At 43.3% G+C, this 22,448-nt stretch overlaps 1 pseudogene across 1 annotated transcript; it reads right to left on the bottom strand.

The window, feature by feature from the left end:
• Positions 1–667: 667 nt before the first annotated feature.
• Positions 668–6,467, bottom strand: LOC122541194 (uncharacterized; annotated as a pseudogene). The gene is made up of 2 exons (XR_015752917.1): positions 6,320–6,467; positions 668–3,777 (listed from the first exon to the last, which is right to left on the bottom strand). The product of XR_015752917.1 is annotated as an uncharacterized LOC122541194 (transcript).
• Positions 6,468–22,448: the final 15,981 nt, after the last annotated feature.

Below are 22,448 nucleotides of genomic sequence, written 5' to 3'. Positions count from 1 at the left end.
AACGTACTGAGTTAGGAAACCCTCCTGAACACACCTTACAAAAACAGCTCCATTCAAATCTTCTGCTCGAAGGAGGTTCCAATCAATGTTGGGAAAGTTAAAGTCACCCATTACAACAACCCTACTATGTCCACACTTTTCCAAAATCTGCCGACCTATGCTTTCTTCCATCTCCCTGCTGCTATTGGGGGGCCTGTAGTAAACCCCTAATGAGGTGACTGCTCCCTTGCTGTTCCTAATTCCCACCCATACTGACTCGGTAGGCAGATCTTCCTCGACAATGGAAGCTTCTGTAGCTGTGAGACCCTCTCTGATCAGTAGTGCTACACCCGCTCCTCTTTTTCCCCCCCTCCCTATTCTTTTTAAATGCTCTGAACCCTGGAACATCCAGCAACATTCCTGCCCCTGAGAAACCCATGGCCACAGCATCATAGCACCAGGTACTGATCCATGCTCTAAGTTCATCACTTTTATTCCTGATACTCCTTGCTTTAAAGCAAACACACTTTAACTGATCCCTTGGTTCCTTCCCAGGAAAATCCTTCCCACTAGTTGCTCTACCTCTTGCTATTGCCTCATCTGCATCAACTCTCACCTCCGGTATACAGCTCAGGTTCCCACCCCCCCTGCCATACTAGTCGGTCGGCGTGGACAGGTTTCCATGCTGTACATCTCTATGACTCTTTGGAAGGTACAATTTTGAGATTTTATTGAAGAAACTTTAAGTGTTAGGATAATGATACTTTACAGTTTCAGCCAGTTGCACAGTCTGGTGAAATATAAATCATCCTCTTTCTCTCAGGTCTCTATCTTACAACCTCTTACACAGATTGACAGGTTGTTTCGGGATTCTCCAACATCTGGCCACACTGAGACATTGTTACATCACCCCTCAATTAAACCCCCGGGTGACCTTTACGTTAGAGTCAGGCAACTTTAGCTGTTGCTGGGTAAACCGGTTTGTCTCAAACTTACATCTTTCCCCAACAAGCCACCTGGTTTCAATGCATCAGAAAGGAATACAATGGAGTTGCTTCACATTGTGAGAGGTGATTGCAAATATTGTTGTCTGCAAAAATCACAAGGCTGAATCATGAGGTGGGGTGTCGGTTAAGCTAGATATACTTGCACAAGCAGCTAAGAGTAGCTGTTTCTTGCTTCTGCAGAAAACCACAATCAAGAGGTCATAAGGCTCAGTGTGGGCTAAAAAGGGTAAGAAATGTTGCTTTAGCAAGCAAGTACACAGCTGACAGTGAAGGGGGATGCACGCTAACAATAGACCACAGAGGGACGTGGTGAAACGGGCAAGCAGACACCTGCAATTTGTCATGTACAAGGCCAAATAAGGCAAGAAATAAACAAGAGTAATGGGCGCCAGGCTCAGAGTAGTGGGAGGAGCAATGGAAGAAGGAGGGAGAAGAATGCAGATTAGACATATGGAAACACCAATGGGATAAGCAGGGGAGGAGTAAAGGAGGAATGAATTGTATAAAAGTTGTGTACTCGTTAAACTTGGGGTACCTACCAAGTAGACATCCGCCTTGCAAGAGCGTAATAAACGATACTGCTGCTTCAGATCTTGTCTCGGACTGAAATTATTGAGCAGCTTAGTTTCTCACAACAATGTTCCTGAATCTGATTTCAAACAACTCTCTATTCATTCAGCCAGACTCAACAAGGCCCTTAAGTGCTATCCCATGGTCATTACCAGGGTTTCAATATGACCCCTTCCTACAGCAGATTCTTACATAGACGTATACAGTGATTATATCAATCCAGTCTTTCTCAAGTTTTGATTACACCAATTGTTAATCATAATTCAGTAAAGGTTCATTCAATACATTTACAGTCATCTGTTTTATTGATGGCTTTCTTGATGTGATTAGTAAATGAGATGAATACAGTATGAAACTGGTTGTTGTACTAACATCTAATACTTCCAGGCGTACAGGTCACACTGGAAGAGTGTGTCTCCCATGTTGTTTTTCTCCTGAATTTAAACTGATATGGTTACTCCATTTGTGAGTGTGTTGATGGACCAGGAGATATAAAGTGACTGTGTGAAAGCCTTGTCACACACCCCACATCTGAATGGTTTCTCATTGTGGATACACTGGTATTTCAGAGGATCAGGAGAGTGGGTGAAAGTCTTGCCATAATATCGAATTCTGTTGTGTGGATTCTCTTGTGTCGCAGGAGGCCTGATGATGTCACACACCTCACACTGGAATGGTTTCTCCCTTGTGTGGATCTGCTGGTGTTTTAGGAGGTCATATGAGTGAGTGAAAGCCTTCTTACAAACATCGCAGCTGAACAGTTTCTCTCCTGTGTGAATCCTCCAGTGTCGCAGGAGTGTGGAAGATGTCACAAAGGCTTTGTCACACTCCTCACACTTGAATGGTCTCTCTCCTGAGTGGATCCTCTGATGGACCAGGAGGTTCGATGACCTTGAGAATGATTTGTCGCACACCTCACATATGGATGGTCTCTCCCCCGTGTGAATGCGTTGGTGTGTGCGGAGATTCGATGACTGAGGAAATGATCTGCCACACACCTCACACCTGAATGGTTTCTCCCCAGTGTGAATCCTCTGATGGAGCAGGAGCTTTGATGTCTCCAAGAATGATTTATCACAAATATTGCATGTGAAGGGTTTCTCCCGTGTGTGGATACGTTGGCGTGCGGAGGTTCGATGACTGAGAAAATGATTTGTTGCACACCTTACATGTGAATGGTTTCTCCTCTGTATGTACCCGTTGGTGTACATGGAGGGTTGCTGAGTCCAAGAATGATTTATTGCAGACCTCGCATGTGAATGGTTTCTTCCCAGTGTGGATTGTCTGATGGACCAAAAGCTTTGAAAAATGTGCGAAGCATTTATCACACATGTCACATTTGAATGGTTTCTCCCCACTGTGAATGTGCAGGTGCCGTACAAGTGATGATGATTGTGTAAAGGACTGGTTACACAACTCACACCTGAACGGTTTCTCGCCTGTGTGAATGCGTTGGTGCCTGCGGGAGGTTGATAAGTCTGAGAATGATTTATGGCAGACTTTGCAGCTGAATGGTTTCTCCCCTGTGTGAACGCGTAGGTGTCTGAAGGGTGTTGATGTGTCCGTGAATGACTTGTCACAGGACTTACACGTGAATGGTTTCTCTCTTGTGTGAATCCTCTGGTGCGTAAGGAGACTGGAAGATTGACTGAAAGCCATTTCACAAAATCCACAACTGAAGGGTTTCTCCCCTGTGTGTTTCATCTGGTGTCTGAGGAGACTTGTAGAAGTCTTGAAACGTTTATCACACATCCCACATTTGAAGGGTTCATCTTCCATCTGCCTGCCCATTAATACATGCTCCATATTTGTTACAGGCCGTCCACATGCTCATCTCACTCTCAAACAGTCTCGCACCTATCGGAATGAGTCAATGGGTCATGAGACTCAATGAATGATTGAAGCTCTCACCACACTTAGAGCCACTCACACTTCTTCCCAGCCTCACCCTGATCGATCACCCGCAGCCAAACGTTCAGAAAGGTTGGTTCTCATGGAAAGCTCCACACCATTGACCAGTTTCAGATCTGATGATATGTCAGAGCTCCTTGGTCCCAAACGGATTCCAGATGATAGTTTCACTGCACAACTTTCTCTGTACTGAGCAATGCTGTGAAGGGTCTGGATGTCTACTCTGGGTGTTGTTCATTGGGTGACGGTCAGCATCTATCTGCAGTGTCTATCCTCTCTGTATTGTCTGGTGTAGTATAGTTCAATCGTTCTGTAAAACAGGAAAAGGAAACATGATTTCCTCCAACCCCCTCTCCTCCTTTGCTGAAAGAGCTGACTCCTCAAATAGACTCAGGCACCATGAATGAGGACAATGGGAAAGAACGTTGGGCCGAGTGTAAAACAGTCACTGAATTCACCATGACGTTGAGTATGTAGGCGAAGACCAGTTTTACTCTCACTTAATATGGAATAAATATCAGGAGAAACGTACATTCAATGAAAATATTAAAATGCCTTTTTTTATTTTCCAAAATTATTTGAGGAAATCACACTGGACAAGAAGTACAAGAAGTTGGGGAAATTTTTGCTTTAGTATAGCTGATTAAAAGGTTCTGGTTTATCCTGGGAAATGAGATACACTTGTACTCACTCAGACTGCAAATTTAGCTGTCAACCACAGCACTGGGCAAAACTTTCAAATCCATGCCCAGGTTTTTGGAAAAGTTTCCCCTGAAAGGCATTTCAGCTCTTCACCTCAACAACTCCAGGTTGTGAAGGTGAATTTAATTCATTTTGGAATTTGCAGATTTAGAATCAAACAAAAAAAAACATGAAAGCATTCAAACAAAAAGAATTGGAAATCAGAAACAAAAACAGAAGTTGCTGGAAGAACTCAGCATCTGTGGACAGAAAGCAGAGTTAATATTTTGGGGCCAGTGACCCTTCTTCAGAATGTTTTCCATGAAAACTTCCAGCTTGTCCAAAAAACTCAAGCCTTCAGGGAAGGGAGCCTGCTGCAACTGCCTGATCTGGTCTACATGTGACTCCAGTCCTCAACTGAGGACAGATGCATTGAAAATAGTACTTCGCAATGTTTATCATCACTAGTATAGTTTTGCTTGCCGTGCACACATTCATAGCCATGTTTCCAACATAATAGCAGTTGCCACAGTTCAAACATACTTCAGTGCCTTCAAAGAACTTTTGGGTCATCTGCTGTGAAAGGCTCTATATAAACGAAAGTTTTTTGGTTTCTGAGGTGGTTACAGAAGTACAGTGGTGGGAGAAACAAACACAGAGAATGCTGGAGAAACTCAGTAGATCTGGCAGCATCTACGGAGAAAGAAACAGAGTTAATGTTTCGAGTCTGGTATGACTGTTCTTCATAACTGAAAGGAGCTGAAATTTTTTGAAAAAATCTTTTAATAGAGGCAGAGGAGGAACAGCGGGCAGTTGTTGGAGAAGGCCAGTGCAAAATACAAAGGGATGGAGATGGTGGAAAGGGATGATACAAAGGGAGAAAGAGATGTGAAATATGTGTAAATTAAACTTTGAAAGGGAGAGAATGGCCTTTTCTACTATGAGCAAATTACGAAAGACACAAACAGTTAAGTCTGTGAGGCAGGGGAAGGGATGTAAAAGAAGAGAGCATATATGACGTGGTCAGTTTCTGAAGTGATGAAATTCAACATTGAGATGCTGAGGCTGTAGGTTGTTGAAGCAGGAAGTGAGGCTTTGTTCCTCGAGCTTGTGCGGCAGCAGTCCTGGGACAGAAAGGATTATATCAGAACAAGATGACTTACTGAACTGGCAGGTAAGGGTGGGGAGTCCTGGATTTGAAAAGACAAGAAACTCCCAGATCGCAACACAGAATTGACCATTTAGTCCTTAGATTAGAGTGGTGCTGGAAAAGCACAGCAGGTCAGGCAGCATCCAAGGAGCAGGAAAATCAACGTTTCGGGCAAAAGCCCTTCATCACCCTGTCCCAGTTAGTCCTTAGATAATAAACAGCTCCCAAAACTCACACACAGACTTGAATAATAGGAAATCAGTAAGGGTCCTCAGACGCTCTACACCTCCCAGATAATGACACCTCACCTTCTCATATTCAGGAATGAGCCATTAACAAAACGCAGCCTGGAAATCAGAGGGAAATGCTTCCAATAAACACACTCAATATCCAACACACAGCTCCAGTACAAAGCACCGAGTAAACAGCTCTCTCAGCTGGATCTTCACTGGAGTATGGCAGCTCCTTGCCAGCTGTCTATAGCAGATCTTATTCTTACATATCTTGTAATCTTTATGCTTTTATAAATCTCAATTCTAAGTCTGTCAAAATGGCTAATAACGTTCTCATATGTCTACTTGCAAGTCTGGGTATCCACCAATCGATGAAGCTCAATCACAGACACTGGAATTGAGGCAGGATCAGCACAGGAATGAGACCTGACCCTATGGTGACCCGACATCAAGGAGGTATGACCAGATCGATTGCAAGACAACCCCCCCAAACGCTCAAGTGTGCAACTGGTGCCCGGGACCCCACCAGAAGCACTCAGTTATCTCTGGAGCAGCAGACTTCCCCCACCAATGCCCAGGATCGACTGGGAGATACGCTGAATTTCAGGTGAGACCTAATCTCTGAGGTTGCAAGCCCTCATCCCTCTCCAGTGTACTCCAAGCCATTGAAAACAAGATGGATGACCTTAAAGCTACACTCACCTTCCAAAGGGAATTGAGAGGCTGCTGTGTGCTCTGTTTCACAGAGACATGGCTCATTTGTACTACACTCTATGACTTGACCGTACCTTACAACCTGAGGACTTCTCAGTTCACCAAATGGACTGCACAACGTCCTTGGGCTAAGCAAGGGGTGATGGGATCTGCCTCCTAATCAACACCTCCCGGTGTTCAGACACGGCATCCCTGGCGAGTCACTGCTCTATGGACATAGAATATCCAACAGTCAGACATCATTCCAACTATCTGCTGCATGAGTTCACCTCCATTGTGCTAACAATGATCGACATCTCAGCCCACTTGGAAGTGAAGAGTGCGTTTGATGAAATATATAACACTGCAAACAGTCTTGAAATGGAATACCCCAAAGCCTTGTTCACCATAGCTAGTAACTTCAACCAGGCCAGCCTCAACAATGTGCTACCAAAATTCCACCAACAGGTCTACTGTCCCATTAGAGTCTCAAACATCCTTGACCGTTGCTATACAACCATAAAAGATGGCTGCCGCTCCCCCTCGCCCCCACCTGCAGTTTGCAAAATCAGACCACAATGCCCTGCTCCTCCTCCCGGCTTACAAGCAGAAATTGAAGAGCAAAGACCCAGTGCAGACTTTAGTGTAGTGTTGGTCTGAGGAAAGTGAACGGCTTCTACAAGACTGCTTAGAGGCAGTGGACTGGTCCGTATTTGAGAACTCAGAGCCAACCTAAACGAGTACGCCACCACCATTACAGACTTCATTAGTAAGTGTGTAGATGTCTGCGTGTTAAAGAAGTTAATCCAAACATCCCTTAACTAGAAACCATGGATGAACCAGGAGCTCCACTTCCTACTGAAGTCCAGGTCTGATCCATTCAAGCTGGATGACCGCGACCTATACAGGAAATCCAGGCATGACCTTAGCAAGACCATCAGGGACACCAAGAGACAATATCAAACCAGGCCTGAGACCCAGACCAATCACATGAACACCTGTCGTTTGTGGCAAGGTTTACACAACATAACAGGCTTTAAAGTAAGTCAAACAGAATCACAGGTAACAGTACATCTCTACCCAAGCAGCTCAATGCTTTCTATGCTCGCTGTGAACAGAAGGGCAGTGAAATGGTGTTACTTGTCCCATCAGCCTCAGAATCACCTGTCTGCACAGCCATCGCCGCAGACATTAGATCAGCCTTCTTAAGGCTTGACTCACCGAAAGCCACTGGCCCAGATGGCATCCCAGCCCACATTCAGATCCAGTGCAGAGCAGCTGGTGGGAGTATTCACTGACATCTTTAACCTCCCCTTATTATGATCTGAATTCTCCATCAGCATCAAGTTGACCATCATTATCCCAGTGCCAAAGAGAAATCATGTAGCGTGTCCCAATGACTACTGCCTTTTGGCTCTAACATCCATAATTATGAAGTGCTTCGAGAGGCAAGTCATAGCAGATATCAATTCCAGCTTCCCAGACTGTGCTGATCCTGTCACAGCAAGTCCACTGCACCCATTCCTGGAACATCTGACTACAGCTCCACCTTAGCCCCAAAATTCCAAACAAGCTCATCTCCAAACTTCGAGACCTATTCTCCGCTCTACCCACTATAACTGGATTCTCAACTTTCCGACCAGCAGACTGCTATTAGTAATGATGGGTAACAACACCTCCTCCACAATAATCTTCAATACCAGTGCCCTACAAGGTTGCATACTCAGCATTCTATTGTAATCCTTATACACACACGACTGTGCAGCCAAATTTCGCACCAGCTCCATTTAAAAGTTTGCTGACGACACCAGCATTGCAGGTCGGAACTCAAACAATGTGGAGATGGAATACAGGAAGGAAATAGAGTGCTTAAGGGCATGGTGTAAAGACAACAATCTCTCCATCAACATCAGCAAAATAAAAGTGCTGGTTATTGACTTCAGGAAGCTGAGTGGAGGGCTCATCCCTGTCTGCATCAATGGTGCTGAGGTGGAGATGGTCCAGAGTGTCAAGTTCCTGGGATTGATAATCACCAACAATCTGTTCTGATCCACCCAAGTTGACACTATTGGTCAAGAAAGCACAAAAATGCTTCTACTTCCTCAGGGGGCTAAGGAAATTTGGCACGTCCATAAAGACACTTACAAATTTTTATGGATGCACCATAGGAAGCATCCTGTTTGGATGCATCATAGCATGGAATGGCAACTGCTCTTCCCATAAGCAAATGAAACTACAGAGAATCGTGAACACAGCCCAGTCGATCACGCAAACCATTCTTCCATCCATTGACTTCATGTATATTTTCCGCTCCAATGGGAAAGCAACCACCATAATCAAATACCCCTGTCACTCCAGTTATACCCTCTTCCACCCTTTTCCATTAGGCAGAAGATATATAAATGCATATACGAATATATTCAAGAACAGCTTCTTCCCTGCTGTTATCAGACTTCTGAATGGACTTCTTTAATGTTAATATTGGTGTCCCCCTCTGCACATTCTCGGCAGCTGTAACATTGTATCCTGCACTCTGTCCTGGTACCCTGATGCAGTTGTATAGAATGACCTGACTGTAATTAAACACTTTCCACTATACCACATACATGTGACAGTAATAAATCAACTCAAAAAGATACATAGCTCCAGTTAAACAGTTCAGCACAAAGCACCGAGTAAACAGCTCTCTCAGCTGGATCTTCTCACACAGCATAAGGGACATTTCCACCCCTGACTGCCCACAGGATAGTCAGACTGCCTGAAGGTTGGTGTGGATATTATGGGATATAATTTGTATAAAAGCTGCTCCTTCACTCACCATCTCCTCACTTGGTTTTCAGTCCCTTTAGGAAGTGAACCAGCTCTGGAAGAGGAAAAGGAGACAATGGGCAGAGTGGGTGGGCTCTCTGATTGACGTCTCTCTCAGTCAATCCAAATATTTCTGGACCAACATGAGTTTCCTGAAACTTGGGAAACTGACCGAGGAAATGGAGGTGACTTTGAGCAGCAGATCAGGTGGGGATTTAAACTTGTCATTGTCCCATCTGAATAAAACCTCACTTATTGTAGCTGCTGTCTCAGTTCCCCTGGTAAATGTTTGACAGAGATTTCTAGTGTGGGAATAGTATTCTTCAGACTTTCATATTGACATCAGCGCGGGATATGTACCCTCGGATGTGTTTTGACAGCAGATCAGAAGAGGAAGACCTACAGCATCCAATCAGTGATGGTGTACGGGATTGTCAGTGCATTCTGACGTCTTCAGTTCAGCTCTTTTGGCTGTGTCTGAACGAATGCTCCACTGAGGTCCTATAACGTTTACTGCATCCTGTGCCTTTAGGTATTTTTATATATCACATGGAGTGAATCTGAGTGGTTCAAGACTCGCACCTGTGAATCCCAAGACCTTTGGATGAGGTCAAGATGGATAATCCACTCGGTGTTTTTCTGGCTGAAGATTTATAGCGTTGTTTTTTTTACTGATGACCAGTGCTCCCCCAAGATTGACAAGAGGGATATCTGTTGAGCCTCCATGTCCACCAATATTCATGACTGGATGTGGCATGACTACAAAGCTTTAGATCTGATCCATTAGTTGTGGGATCACATCTATTGCACTGTGCACACACAGTTTGAATTGCAATTAGCCTGTGCAGTTAGTCTGGTTCTGGACTGAAGGTGATGGGTTCTACAAGATTTGGAGGAAGAGAGTGGGAAAGAGAGAAATAGCAGAGACAGGAGGAAAGAGTGGGAAAGGGTCATCATTCAGAGCAGGAGGAGGATTGAGAAAGGGAGGGAGGAGAGATTGTGGGAAGAAAAATGCTGAGACATTGTGAAATGATTGAATGTAATGCCTGAAAGAAAGGTGGAGGTAGTTTCAATTGAGATATTTCAAAGGACACGAGATGATTATTTCAATTAGAACTATATGCAGGGTTACGGGAAAAAGGCAGAGGATTGGCACTCAGTCAAATGCTCAGAGATCTGTGCAGACATGATGAGAAGATAGGTTGGACTGAGTGACCTCCTCCTGACTAACCATAACAATTCTCAGATTCTACGAAACCTGTGGGAGTTTTAAACAGTGAAGGGGAGTTCTCTAGGTTTGGGGTTGCAATTCAGTCATGTTTGAGGAGATGGTCTGTCCCTCCCTCCACCAAACACAGGAACGCACTTCCAGACAAAATCTCGAACATTCTCTCACTAAATGTGGGTTTTTACTGAAATGTCCCAGATATTTCTGGAGATGTTGGGTTTTCACAAGATGTTGACATCTATTCATCTATTGGAGATATTACGATCTCAATATAAAACGTTTTAATACTGATTAAAGGAATATTTTAGTGAGGAAGGAGTTAAAAATTTAGATTATTTTCTGTGAAACCCTCTGTAATGCTCACTGTGATATGGAAGTTGTGGACACAGCTTTTATTGAGACATAGTTCGTATCCAATGTCTATTGTTGTCCCACCAGATAAATTACATCCCCATGTTAGTGGCTCATTAAAAACCAACAACCTATTGATGCGGTTTTATGGTCAATGTGTTGTTTTCACTTTCTCTGTAATTTCAGCGGCAAGGTGAGGGGTTCGAGCTGTGGGCTTGGAGCTGAATCCCTGGTTGGTTTGGTCTCCAGGTACAGAGCATGGCAGGATGGAGTGCACCACAATCCTGGATTTTATATTTAGTATTTGTGGAAGGCGCACACATTCTTACACAGTTCATGGAGAACTATTGTGTATTATTCAGATTACATTATTTTTAATGTAGGTAATTACTTTTGTCCTTAGAGTTTAGGACGATTTCTCAGAATCTGGTTGCATTCTCACATTTGGAATGTCTCAAATGGCGAATCTTTTGTTAATCAATTCTGAAAGATTTATTAACAATATAGTTAAAAGGGTAAGGTTTGCCGATCTCTGCTTCTGAAGCGGAACCTCCGTTTACAGGATCAAGCATGATTGAAAATGCTCAGAGCTGTTTTTGTGGCTATGTATTCGCCCCAATGCCTCCTATGGATTAACCCAATGCCTCTCATAGATACTGTGATATTTCCTGCTGTAGTGGTTCCTAGTTTACCCACAGTGATCCCTGTGGATTAGAGCGGTGTTGGTCTGGGCTGGACAAAGTTAAAAATCACACAACACCAGCTCTGCTCCTTCAACAGGTGTCAACCGCCGCTCCGGAAGCCAGTGCTTCCAAATAAACCTGTTGGACTATAACCTGGTGTTGTGTGACATTTAAATCCAATTCTAGCACCGCCCACGGAACCGTCGCCGGGGCTCGTGCGCTCTTAGATTTGAACTGCCGATCGCTCAACCGCGATTGCGCGGTTAAGGACTACAACTCCCGTGAGGTGCCGCGGGCCGCTTATTCGCCCCCCCCCCGATCCCTTATCGCCACCCCTTACTGCGAAGACGCGGAGCCCACATGCAGTATGGGTAATGTAGTTCGGAGCGGGATTGTGAGCGGTTTGGATGAATTGAGCTGACGCCCTGTGGAGGTTTTAAACAGTCTCAGTGAAGGGGGAACTTTCTGGGCTTGGGGCTGTAATTCAGTCATGTTTGAGGGGATGGCATGTCCCTCCCTCCGTCAAACTCAGGAAGGCACTTGCAGAGAAAATCTCTCCAACTTGTTCTCACCATGTGAGTTTTTGTTGCAATGTTGAGGTATTTCTGGAGATGTTTGAGTTTCAGAAGATTTTGGGACAGACCTGATAAATGTTGACAACTATTCTTCTAATAGAGATATTACTGTCTCAATATAAAACATTTCGACACTAATTACAGGAATATTTTTGTGAGGAAGGAGTTGAAATGTTGGATTATTTTGTGTAAAACCCACTCCAGTGGTCACTGTGATGCGGAAGTTGTGGACACAGCTTTTATTGAGACATAGTCAGTGTCCAATGTCTATTGTTGTCCCACCAGATAAATTACATCCCTATGCTAGTGGCTCAATAGAAACCAACAATTTGTTGATGAGGTTTTATAGTTAATGTGTCGTTTTCACTTTCTCTAATTTCAGCGGCAAGGTGAGGGGTTCGAGCTGTGGGCTTGGAGCTGAATCCCTGGTTGGCTTGGTCTCCAGGTACAGAGGATGGCAGGATGGAGTGCAACACAATCCTGGATTTTACATCTCAGACTTCTGGAGGTGCACACACACTTACACAGCTCATGGAGAACTATTGTGTACTATTCAGAGTCTGTTATTGTCAATGTGGGTAATTATTTTTGTCCTTTGTTTTTGGGTTAATTTCTCAGAATCCAGTAACGTTGTCACATTTGGAGTATCTGAAGTGGTGAGTCTGTTGTTAGTTTTCAAAAGTTTGTTCACCGTATTATTAAGAAGGTCAGGTTTGCTGATCTCTGCTTCTGATGAGGGATCTTTGTTTATGGGATTGTGTGTTGGAGAACTTGACAGAAGTCTGTTTTTTTGTTCCTCTAGATTACTCCCAATGTGCCCTTCAGGAGACATTGAGGGTAACATATAGATTACCCTCCAGTGTTTCCTATAGATTACCTACAGCATCTCTTATGATTCTTCTTGTTTACCACAGTGAGTAAATACAAACATGTGAGATAGGAACAGGAGTAGGCCATTACGTCCTCAAGCCAGTACAATTCAGTAAGATTCAGTGATCATATTAATCAGTAACTCCTGCAGACTACCCCATTGACCTCTAAGAAAAAGCAAGCTGAGTGGAGGCATCATAGAAGCTGTTACTGAAATGCTTTATGCTCGATGATGGTGGACTTAATTTATTTTCACTATAAAATAATACTTTAAAATGTATTTCAAACTATGTGGACGACCTGGAGTGGTTTCTTTAAAAGATTTGTTGAAAATTCACTGACATTGAAGTTTTTATTTGATTTGATTTTATTGTCATGTGTATTTTACAGAAAGAATATAGTGAAACGTCTCCATTTGCTGCCACAAATCAGCACTATTTTGAATAATTTAAGAATAAGGGGAAAAAACGAAATATAGCCTGAAGTGAGTCCAGAGAGATTTAGAATCAGAGCGACAAAATGGAAATCATACTTAACAAATCTACTGCAATTTTTATCATATTGCAGATCATATGCATATACAGATCATATTAGTTGGTGGAGCACATTCAAGGGGTCAAATGGCCTACTCCTGCACCTATTTTCTATATTTCCATATTTCCAGGTTAGTTTGTCACCATGTCAAAAGGTTCTGTCAAACATGGTAAGGTCTTTAAATCTTAGCAAGTTTTGAGAAGATTTGTAGCTCAGGTTGAGGTTCTGGATGTAGGTTTGCTCGCTGAGCTGGAAAGTTCATTTTCAGACGTTTCATCACCATACTAGGTAACATCTTCAGTGAGCCTCTAGACGAAGCACTGCTGGTGTTTCCTGCTTTCTATTTATATGTTAGGGTTTCCTTGGGTTGTTTACAGGGTAGAAATCGATTTCTCAGCAACAAACCCAAACAAGCAGACAAAACGCATCCAGAAACCCTAGCGGCTCTCCCCTACATCAAAGACATCTCGGAAATGACTGCCAGACTACTCCGACCCCTTGGCATCATGGTAGCCCACAAACCCACCAACACACTAAAACAGCAGCTCATGAACTTGAAAGACACTATACAGACAACAAGCAAAACTAATGTCATTTACAAAATACCGTGCAAGAACTGTAACCAACACTGCCTTGGACAAACAGGCAGAAAACTAGCCACCAGGATACATGAACATCAACTAGCCACAAAATGACATGACCCTCTCTCACTAGTATCCTTACATACAGATAAGGAAGGACACCACTTCAACATCCATCCTCTGACAAGCCAAACAGAGACACGCACGAGAATTCCTCTAAGCATAGAGTTCCGGTTGGAATGCTATCAACAAACACATTGACGTGGACCCCATTTACCACCCCCTGAGCAAAAGAACAGGAAGTGACATCACCATAGGAAATGATGTCACCAAGCCAAGGAAACCCACTCTATGACTATGACTCTATGAAACCCAAACATATAAATAGAAATAAGGAAATGCCAGTAGTGCTTTGTCCAGAGACTCACTGAAGATGTTACCGAGTATGGTGACAAAACATCTGAAAATGAACCTTCCAGCTCAGCAAGCAAACCGACATCCAGAGTCTTTAATTTTTAAAAAACATGCCTGGTGTATTAGAAACAAATGAATGGTTGCTATTTCACTCTGTCAGTTAAAATAGACCTGAAGGCTACCATAGTTGGATTTGTACAGAATAACTGATTTCAAACCTTCATAATGAAAATCCCAACTTCTGCAATACTTTCTCCGGGTCAGGTTTTTAAGCAGATAAACAACCTGATCCTACATGTCTAACCCAGGAGTGAAAAGTCAGCTTATGGCATTCCACTGTTCAGCTCAGACAAACCTGTTTTGCTATTATACAGAGTAACAAGTTAAGTAAAGCAGATTGCAGCCTCTGTGAAAGTACAATTCCACATGGCTAACCAATATTTGGTACAGACTATGAAACTTAGACCACGATAACTTTGGATTGAAATATTATTCCACCCCCACTAATTCCACAAACCTAAAAGGCAGATCATTAATTCTGTAGTGACCTTGCTACTTAAAAGACTGGCCAATACCCAAACAATGCTGCTTTCTCATTGCGGAAATCTTGCTTGCTATTAAAATAGTCATTTCTAGGCTTCTCTCTGAAAAACTGAGTGAATAAAATTGTATGATGCAACCCCAGCCCTCTGAGAGATATTACTGCGAGATTAGTGCAGCGTAACTGATTTTTCCACATTCCATTATCATGGTAGGTGCCTGCTATTTTAAAGGAGAAAGTGAGGTCTGCAGATGCTGGAGATCAGAGATGGAAATGTGTTGCTGGAAAAGCGCAGCAGGTCAGGCAGCATCTAGGGAACAGGAGAATCGACGTTTCGGACATTAGCCCTTCTTCAGGAATGAGGAAAGTTGGTCCAGCAGGCTAAGATAAAAGATAGGGAGGAGGGACTTGGGGGAGGGGCGTCGGAAATGTGATAGGTGGAAAGAGGTCAAGGTGAGGGTGATAGGTCAGACTGGGTGGGGGCGGAGAGGTCGGGAAGAAGATTTCAGGTTAGGAAGGCGATGCTGAATTTGATGGATTTGACTGAGACAGGCTGGGGGGAGGGGAAATGAGGAAACTGGTGAAATCCGAGTTCATCCCTTGTGGTTGGAGGGTTCCTAGCCGGAAGATGAGGCGTTCTTCCTCCAACCGTCGTTTCGCTGTGGTCTGACGATGGAGGAATCCAAAGACCTGCATATCCTTGGTGGAGTGGGAGGGGGAATTGAAATGTTGAGCTACAGGGTGGTTGGGTTGGTTGGTCCGGGTGTCCCAGAGGTGTTCTCTGAAACGCTCCGCAAGTAGGCGGCCCGTCTCCCCAATATAGAGGAGGCCACATCGGGTGCAAAGGATGCAATAGATGATATGTGTGGAGGTACAGGTGAATCTGTGGCGGATATGGAAGTTTCCTTTGGGGCCTTGGAGGGAGGTGAGGGGGGAGGTGTGGGCACAAGTCTTGCACCTCCTGCGGTTGCAGGGGAAGGTGCCGGGAGTGGAGGTTGGGTTGGTGGGGGGTGTGGATCTGACGAGGGAGTCACGGAGGGAGTGGTCTTTACGGAATGCTGATAGGGGAGGGGAGGGAAATATATCACATTTCCGACGCCCCTCCCCCAAGTCCCTCCTCCCTATCTTTTATCTTAGCCTGCTGGACCAACTTTCCTCATTCCTGAAGAAGGGCTAATGCCCGAAACATCGATTCTCCTGTTCCCTAGATGCTGCCTGACCTGCTGCGCTTTTCCAGCAACACATTTCCATCCCTGCTATTTTAAAGTTGACTTGACTTGATTTATTTATTGTTGTGTGTATTTACTGTATATACTCATGTATAAGTTGACCACTTATTTTTGGCCAAAAAAATCTTGTATTTTCCATATATCTTGTATTTAAGCCGACCCTAGTTCTTCACATTACAGATCAATATTTGAGTCAGTGTGCCTGCCCGCTGTGCTCCACTCCAGCTTTCCAGTCTGCTGGCCATGCCGTTCAATTCTGGGTCTTTCAGTCCGCCAGCCGTCACAGGTTACCTCACATTACAACAGGATCTGGACCAGATGGGCCAATGATCTGAGAAGTGACAGATGAAGTTTCATTTAGGTAAATGTGAGGTGCTGCATTTTGGGAAAGCAAATCTTAGCAGGGCTTATACACTTAATGGTAAGGTCCTACAGAGTATTGCTGAACAAAGAGACCTTGGAATGCAGGTTCATAGCTCCTTGAAAGTGGAGTCATAGGTAGATAGGATAGTGAAGAAGGCGTTTGGTATGCTTGCCTTTATTGGTCAGCGTATTGAGTACAGGAGTTGGGAGGTCATGTTGCTGCTGTACAGGACATTGGTTAGGCCATTGTTGGAATTTTGCATGCAATTCTGGTCTCCTTCCTATCAGAAAGATGTTGTGAAACTTGAAAGGGTTCAGAAAAGATTTACAAAGATGTTGCAAGGGTTGGAGAATTTGAGCTATAGGGAGAAGTTGAATAGGTTAGGGTTGTTTTCCCTGGAGCGTCGGAGGCTGAGAGGTGACCTTATAGAGGTTTATAAAATCATGAGGGGCATGGATAGGATAAATAGACAAAGTCATTTCCCTGGGGTGGGGGAGTCCAGAACTAGAGGGCATAGGTTTTGGCTTGAGAGGGGAAAGATATAAAAGAGACCTAAGGAGCAACTTTTTCACTCAGAGGGTGGTACGTGTATGGAATGAGCTGCCAGAGGAAGTGGGGGAGGCTGGTACAATTGCAACATTTAAAAGGCATCTGGGTGGGTATATGAATAGGAAGGGTTTGGAGGGATATGGGCTGGGTGCTGGCAGGTGGGACTAGATTGGGTTGGGATATTTGGTCGGCATGGATGGGTTGGACCGAAGGGTTTGTTTCCATGCTGTACATTTCTATGACTTATGACTCTGACACTCCAGGATTTCAGAATTAATGTTATTCAATGAGTCAGTTTCTGGAGTTTCAGTTACCTGTGGTTTACCAGTGTAAACATATTACAGGGAACGTTCAGGGACTGGGGCCTGCCTGGAAGATGAATTTCCTGTTTTAAATGACCGTATGGATATTGACTTATTTGTGATTATCTTTCTGCTGCTAGTACTTAAAAACTTATTACTACTCTAAAATGAAGTTCAAATGACAATCAAGACTTGAATACAAACTTTTTTCTTCATCATGTGTTCTTTACTCAATTGCAGTAGGTATTACCTATATACTGTAGCATGAAAGTATTAAAATTGCTTTCACACTTTGCATAAGCTGGAGCCATTTTTCTTTGTTTAACTTGGCAAATATCCAAGATATTGTTTATTTATTTTAGACAGAGATATGGCTCTTGTTTGTCCATTTTTTTCAGATGCCAAATGTGAATTTCATCCTGAGAAAACAGTACTTCGTGTATAAGTCATGTATAATTTCAGCTCAAAAATAGTCACTAAAACTCGACCTATACACGTGTATATATGGTATTACAAATACAGTGAATAGTGTTGCTTAGTATTGCCACTCTCCAATGCCATCTTAAACACACAAAATAAATCAAAATGCAGAATATGAAGCTAGAAAAAAAACACAAAATTCATCTTCTAGCCTTATCGCAATAAAGTTAGTTGGTATTTGGAACAACTCCTGCTTCTCGCTCTCCCATGGGCCTTGATCAGGGTACATATACCCTGATGCTTTTTATGACAAGGCTTTCTAGAAATCACATAACTGGTAATAACTGCTTGCTCTTCTGCAGAACCTGCTGGGAATGTTGTGAATAGTATATGGCATAGAAAGGCAATTGTTTCATTTGGTTAAAATAGAGGAAAGCCTTCTGATAACTAGCTGAGTTGAACGAAAATGTCTGCCTAGCTAATCTGTCCCTTTTCTAAAATGAAAACCCTCTAAAATGATTCTTGGTGAAACCTATTTATTGTTTTGTAAAAGTAATTGAATAAATATCTCAAGATTGTATTTCCTCAGCAAGTTGTACTTGCAGGACACAACTGTGTGTGGCTAGTGACCACATGTGCCAGAACATCCACAGTGACAATCTTTAGAATATCCTATGTTTTATCCCTTTGTCTTCATGAATAACCCATTGACCAAAGTGTTTATTTTTCCAGAAAGTCAATCTCTCTATATAAATATGCTCTTTTCCCCTCTTTTGATGAAGAGTGTCTGTGCCTGGATTTTAATAGAAATCAGTTGTTAATTTTGGTGATTGAGCTCTGGTAGTTTCTGTCCATGAGCCCCAATGAGTTTTCTTGCACTATTCTCCGCAATTTGCTTTATTAGCCTGTATGGCATCCTGCTCATATTACCTTATTGGATCTAATGACTGCTAGGATTGCCTGTGACAATACTATTTTTAAACCTAACTATACACTTGATCAAGTACTTTCCAAGTTGCTCATGTCACTCTTTGACTTCTGACCCTTCTTAAAGAGCACATAACACCAATATAGTCTAACAGGTTTACTTGAAATCACAAGCTTTCAGAGTGCTGCTCCTTTGTCAGGTGAAGTGGGTGATAGAGGAAGACTAAGGAATTACAGAACAGTTTAGCCTGACACCTGTGGTGGGGAAATTGTTGAAGTCTATAATCAAGGATAGGATAATTAATCTCAGTTAATATCAGTTCATCTGGGGGAATTGGCATGAATTCATGAAGGGTAGGTCATACCTGACAAATCTCAGAGTTTTTGAAGAGGTGACAAAGCTGATGACATAGATCAAGATTAGAGTGGTGCTGGAAAAGCACAGCAGGTCAGGCAGCATCCGAGGAACAGGAAAATTGACGTTTGAAGGGCTGATGAAGGGCTTTTGCCTGAAATGTCGATTTTCCTGCTCCTCAGGTGCTGCCTGACCTGTGGTGCCTTTCCAGCACAACTCTAATCTTGACTCTAATCTCCAGCATCTGCAGTATCCACTTCCGCCTGGTGATGTAGATCAGTCAATGGATGTTGTTTATGTGGACTTCCAGAAGGTTTTTGAGAGACTGTTAGTTAAGGCAGAAGCCCTTGGAACTTAAGGCAAATTACTGACATGGACAGGAAATTAGTTGACTGGTAGGAAACAAAGAGTTGGAATAACAGGTAAGCTCTCAAATTGGCAGGAAGTGACTAGTGGTGTCCTGTAGGGATGAGTGTTCACCTCAATTAATCATAATATTTACTAATGACTTGGATAATGGCATTAAAAGTCAAATATCCAGATTTGCTGAAGACACAAAATCTTTGTAGACAGTGGAGATGACGACACAAAATTGCAACAAGATATTGATAAATTAGGTGAATGGGCAAAGTTGTGGAAGATGGATTTTAATAAGAACAAGTGTAGGGTTATTAATTTCAGTAGGATAGATCAGGGTGTTTTTCTTTTAAGACAATGTTAACCATAGTGGATATCCGATGAGATTTGGGGTTTCAGGAGCATAGATCCTTAAAATGCCACAAATGTGAAAAAATAGGTCAAGAAGGCCATTGGAATGTTGGCCTTCATGTCTACGCTGGAGCATAGGGATACAGATGTTATACTGCAATTATACAAACCCTAGTTAGATCCTATTTAGAATAGTGTGAGCAGAACTGGGCACCGCTCCTGAGGAAGGATGTTTTGGCTCTGGAGGGAAGTCACCACAGATTTACAAAACCTAATGCCTGAAATTCAGGTATTATCTATGAGGAAAGATTGGACCTTTAGTCTGTAGAATTTATAAGGTTAAAAGGTGGTCTAATTAAGGTCTTCAGGATATTAACAGGGAAAGAAAGGGAAGATAAAGATAAGCTTTTTCCATTGGTTGAAGATTCCAGATCCAAAATTAGGGTCAGGCCATTCAGGAGAGACATGAGAAACATTTCTACATGTGAAAAGAAGTGGAGATTTGGAACTCTCTTCTTCAAATGATGATCAATACTAATTAAATTGTTAAATTTAAGTCATTGAGTCAGAGAGATGTACAGCACGGAAACAGACCCCTCAGTCCAACTTGTCCATGCCGAGCAGATAACCCAACCTAGTCTAGTCCCACTTGCCAGCACCCAGCCCATATCCCTCCAAACCCCTCCTATTCATATACCCATCCAGATGCCTTTTAAATATTGCAATTGTACCAGTCTCCATCACTTCCTCTGGCAGCTCAGTCTATACACGTACCACCCTCTGCGTGAAAAGATTGCCTCTTAGGTCTCTTTTATATATTTCCCCTCTCACCCTAAACCAATGTCCTCTGGTTTTGGACTCTCACACCCCAGGGAAAAGACTTTGTCTATTTATCCTATCCATGCCTCTCATGATTTTATAAACCTTTATAAGATCACCCCTCAGCCTCCGATGCTCCAGGGAAAACAGCCCCAGCCTATTCAACTTCTCCCTATAGCTCAAATCCTCCAACCCTGGCAACATCCTTGTAAATCTTTTCTGAACCCTTTTAAGTTTCACAACATCCTTCCAAAAGGAAGGAGACCAGAATTGCACGCAATATTCCAACAGTGGCCTAACCAATGTCCTGTACAGCTGCAACATGACCTCCCAACTCCTGTACTCAATACTCTGGCCAATAAAGGCAAGCATACCAAACGCCTTCTTCACTATCCTATCTACCTACGGCTCTACATTCAAGGAGCTATGAACCTGCACTTCAAGGTCACTTTGTTCAGCAACATTCCCTCGGATCTTACCATTAAGTGTATAAGTCCTGCTAAGATTTCCTTTCCAAAAATGCAGCACCTAACATTTATCGAAATTAAACTCCATCTGCCACTCCTCAGCCCTTTGGCCCATCTGATCAAGACCCTGTTGTCCTATAATCTGAGGTAACCTCTTTCACTGTCCACTACACCTCCAATTTTGGTGTCAAATGCAAACTTCCCCTTAACCCTATTTGGCAAAGCTGTCACATGTCCCTTTTTGCCCTCCTGCTTTCCCTCTTAAGTAAACATCTGCTGACTTTATACTCTTCTAAGGTTCACTTGATCTATCGCGTCTATACCTGACATATGCTTCCTTCTATTTCTTAACCAAACTCTCAATTTCTCTCGTCATCCACTATTTCTTTACACCTACCAGCCTTTCCTTTCACCCTTACAGGAATATCCTGTCTCTGCACTCTCATTATCTCATTTCCGAAGACTTCCCATTTTCCAGCCATCCTTTTATGAGCAAACATCTGCCCCCCATCAGTTTTTGAAAGTTCTTCGTAATACTGTCAAAATCAGCCTTCCTCCAGTTTAGAACTTCAAGTTTTGGATTAGATTACTTACAGTGTGGAAACAGACCCTTCAGCCCCTCAAGTCCACACCGACCCGCCGAAGCGCAACCCACCCATACCCCTACATTTACCCCTTACCTAACACTACGGGCAATTTAGCATGGCCAATTCACCTGACCTGCACATCTTTGGACTGTGGGAGGAAACCGGAGCACCCGGAGGAAACCCACGCAGACACGGGGAGAACGTGCAAACTCCACACAGTCAGTCGCCTGAGGCGGGAATTGAACCCGGGTCTCTGGCGCTGTGAGGCAGCAGTGCTAACCACTGTGCCACCGTGCCGCCCACTTGATAGATCTGGTCTATCCTTTTCCATCACTATTTTAAAACTAATATAAGTATGGTCGCTGGCCCCAAAGTGCTCCCCCACTGACACATCAGTTACCTGCCCTGCCTTATTTCCCAAGAGTAGGTCAGGTTTTGCACCTTCTCTAGTAGATACATCCACATACTGAATCAGAAAATGTTCTTGTACACACTTAAGAAATTCCTCTCCATCTAAACCCTTAACACTACGGCAGTCCCAGTCTATGTTTGGAAAGTTAAAATCCCCTACCAAAACTGCCCTATTATTCTTGCAGATAACTTAAATCTCCTTACAAATTTGTTTTTCAATTTCCCGCTGAGTATTAGGGGGTCTATAATACAATCCCAATAAAGTGATCATCCCTTTCTTACTTCTCAGTTCTCAGAAATAACTTCTGTGGATGTATTTCTGGGAATATCCTCCCTGAGTTCAGCTGTAATGCTGTCCCTTGTCAAAAATGCCACTCTCTCCCCCGCCTCTTACTATCCTTCCTGTAGCATTTGTATCCTGGAACATTAAGCTGCCAGTTCTGTCCATCCCTGAGCCACATTTCTGTAGCTGCTATGATATCCCAGTCCCATGTTCCTAAC

Source organism: Chiloscyllium plagiosum, unplaced genomic scaffold (assembly GCF_037043375.1).
Source record: "Chiloscyllium plagiosum isolate Xiang-an unplaced genomic scaffold, Cpla_swu_hap1 HiC_scaffold_35, whole genome shotgun sequence".
In the NCBI taxonomy this organism is placed as follows: domain Eukaryota; kingdom Metazoa; phylum Chordata; class Chondrichthyes; order Orectolobiformes; family Hemiscylliidae; genus Chiloscyllium; species Chiloscyllium plagiosum.
The sequence above is the reverse complement of the archived record's forward strand: the minus strand, read 5'-3'. Positions and strand labels throughout refer to the sequence as shown.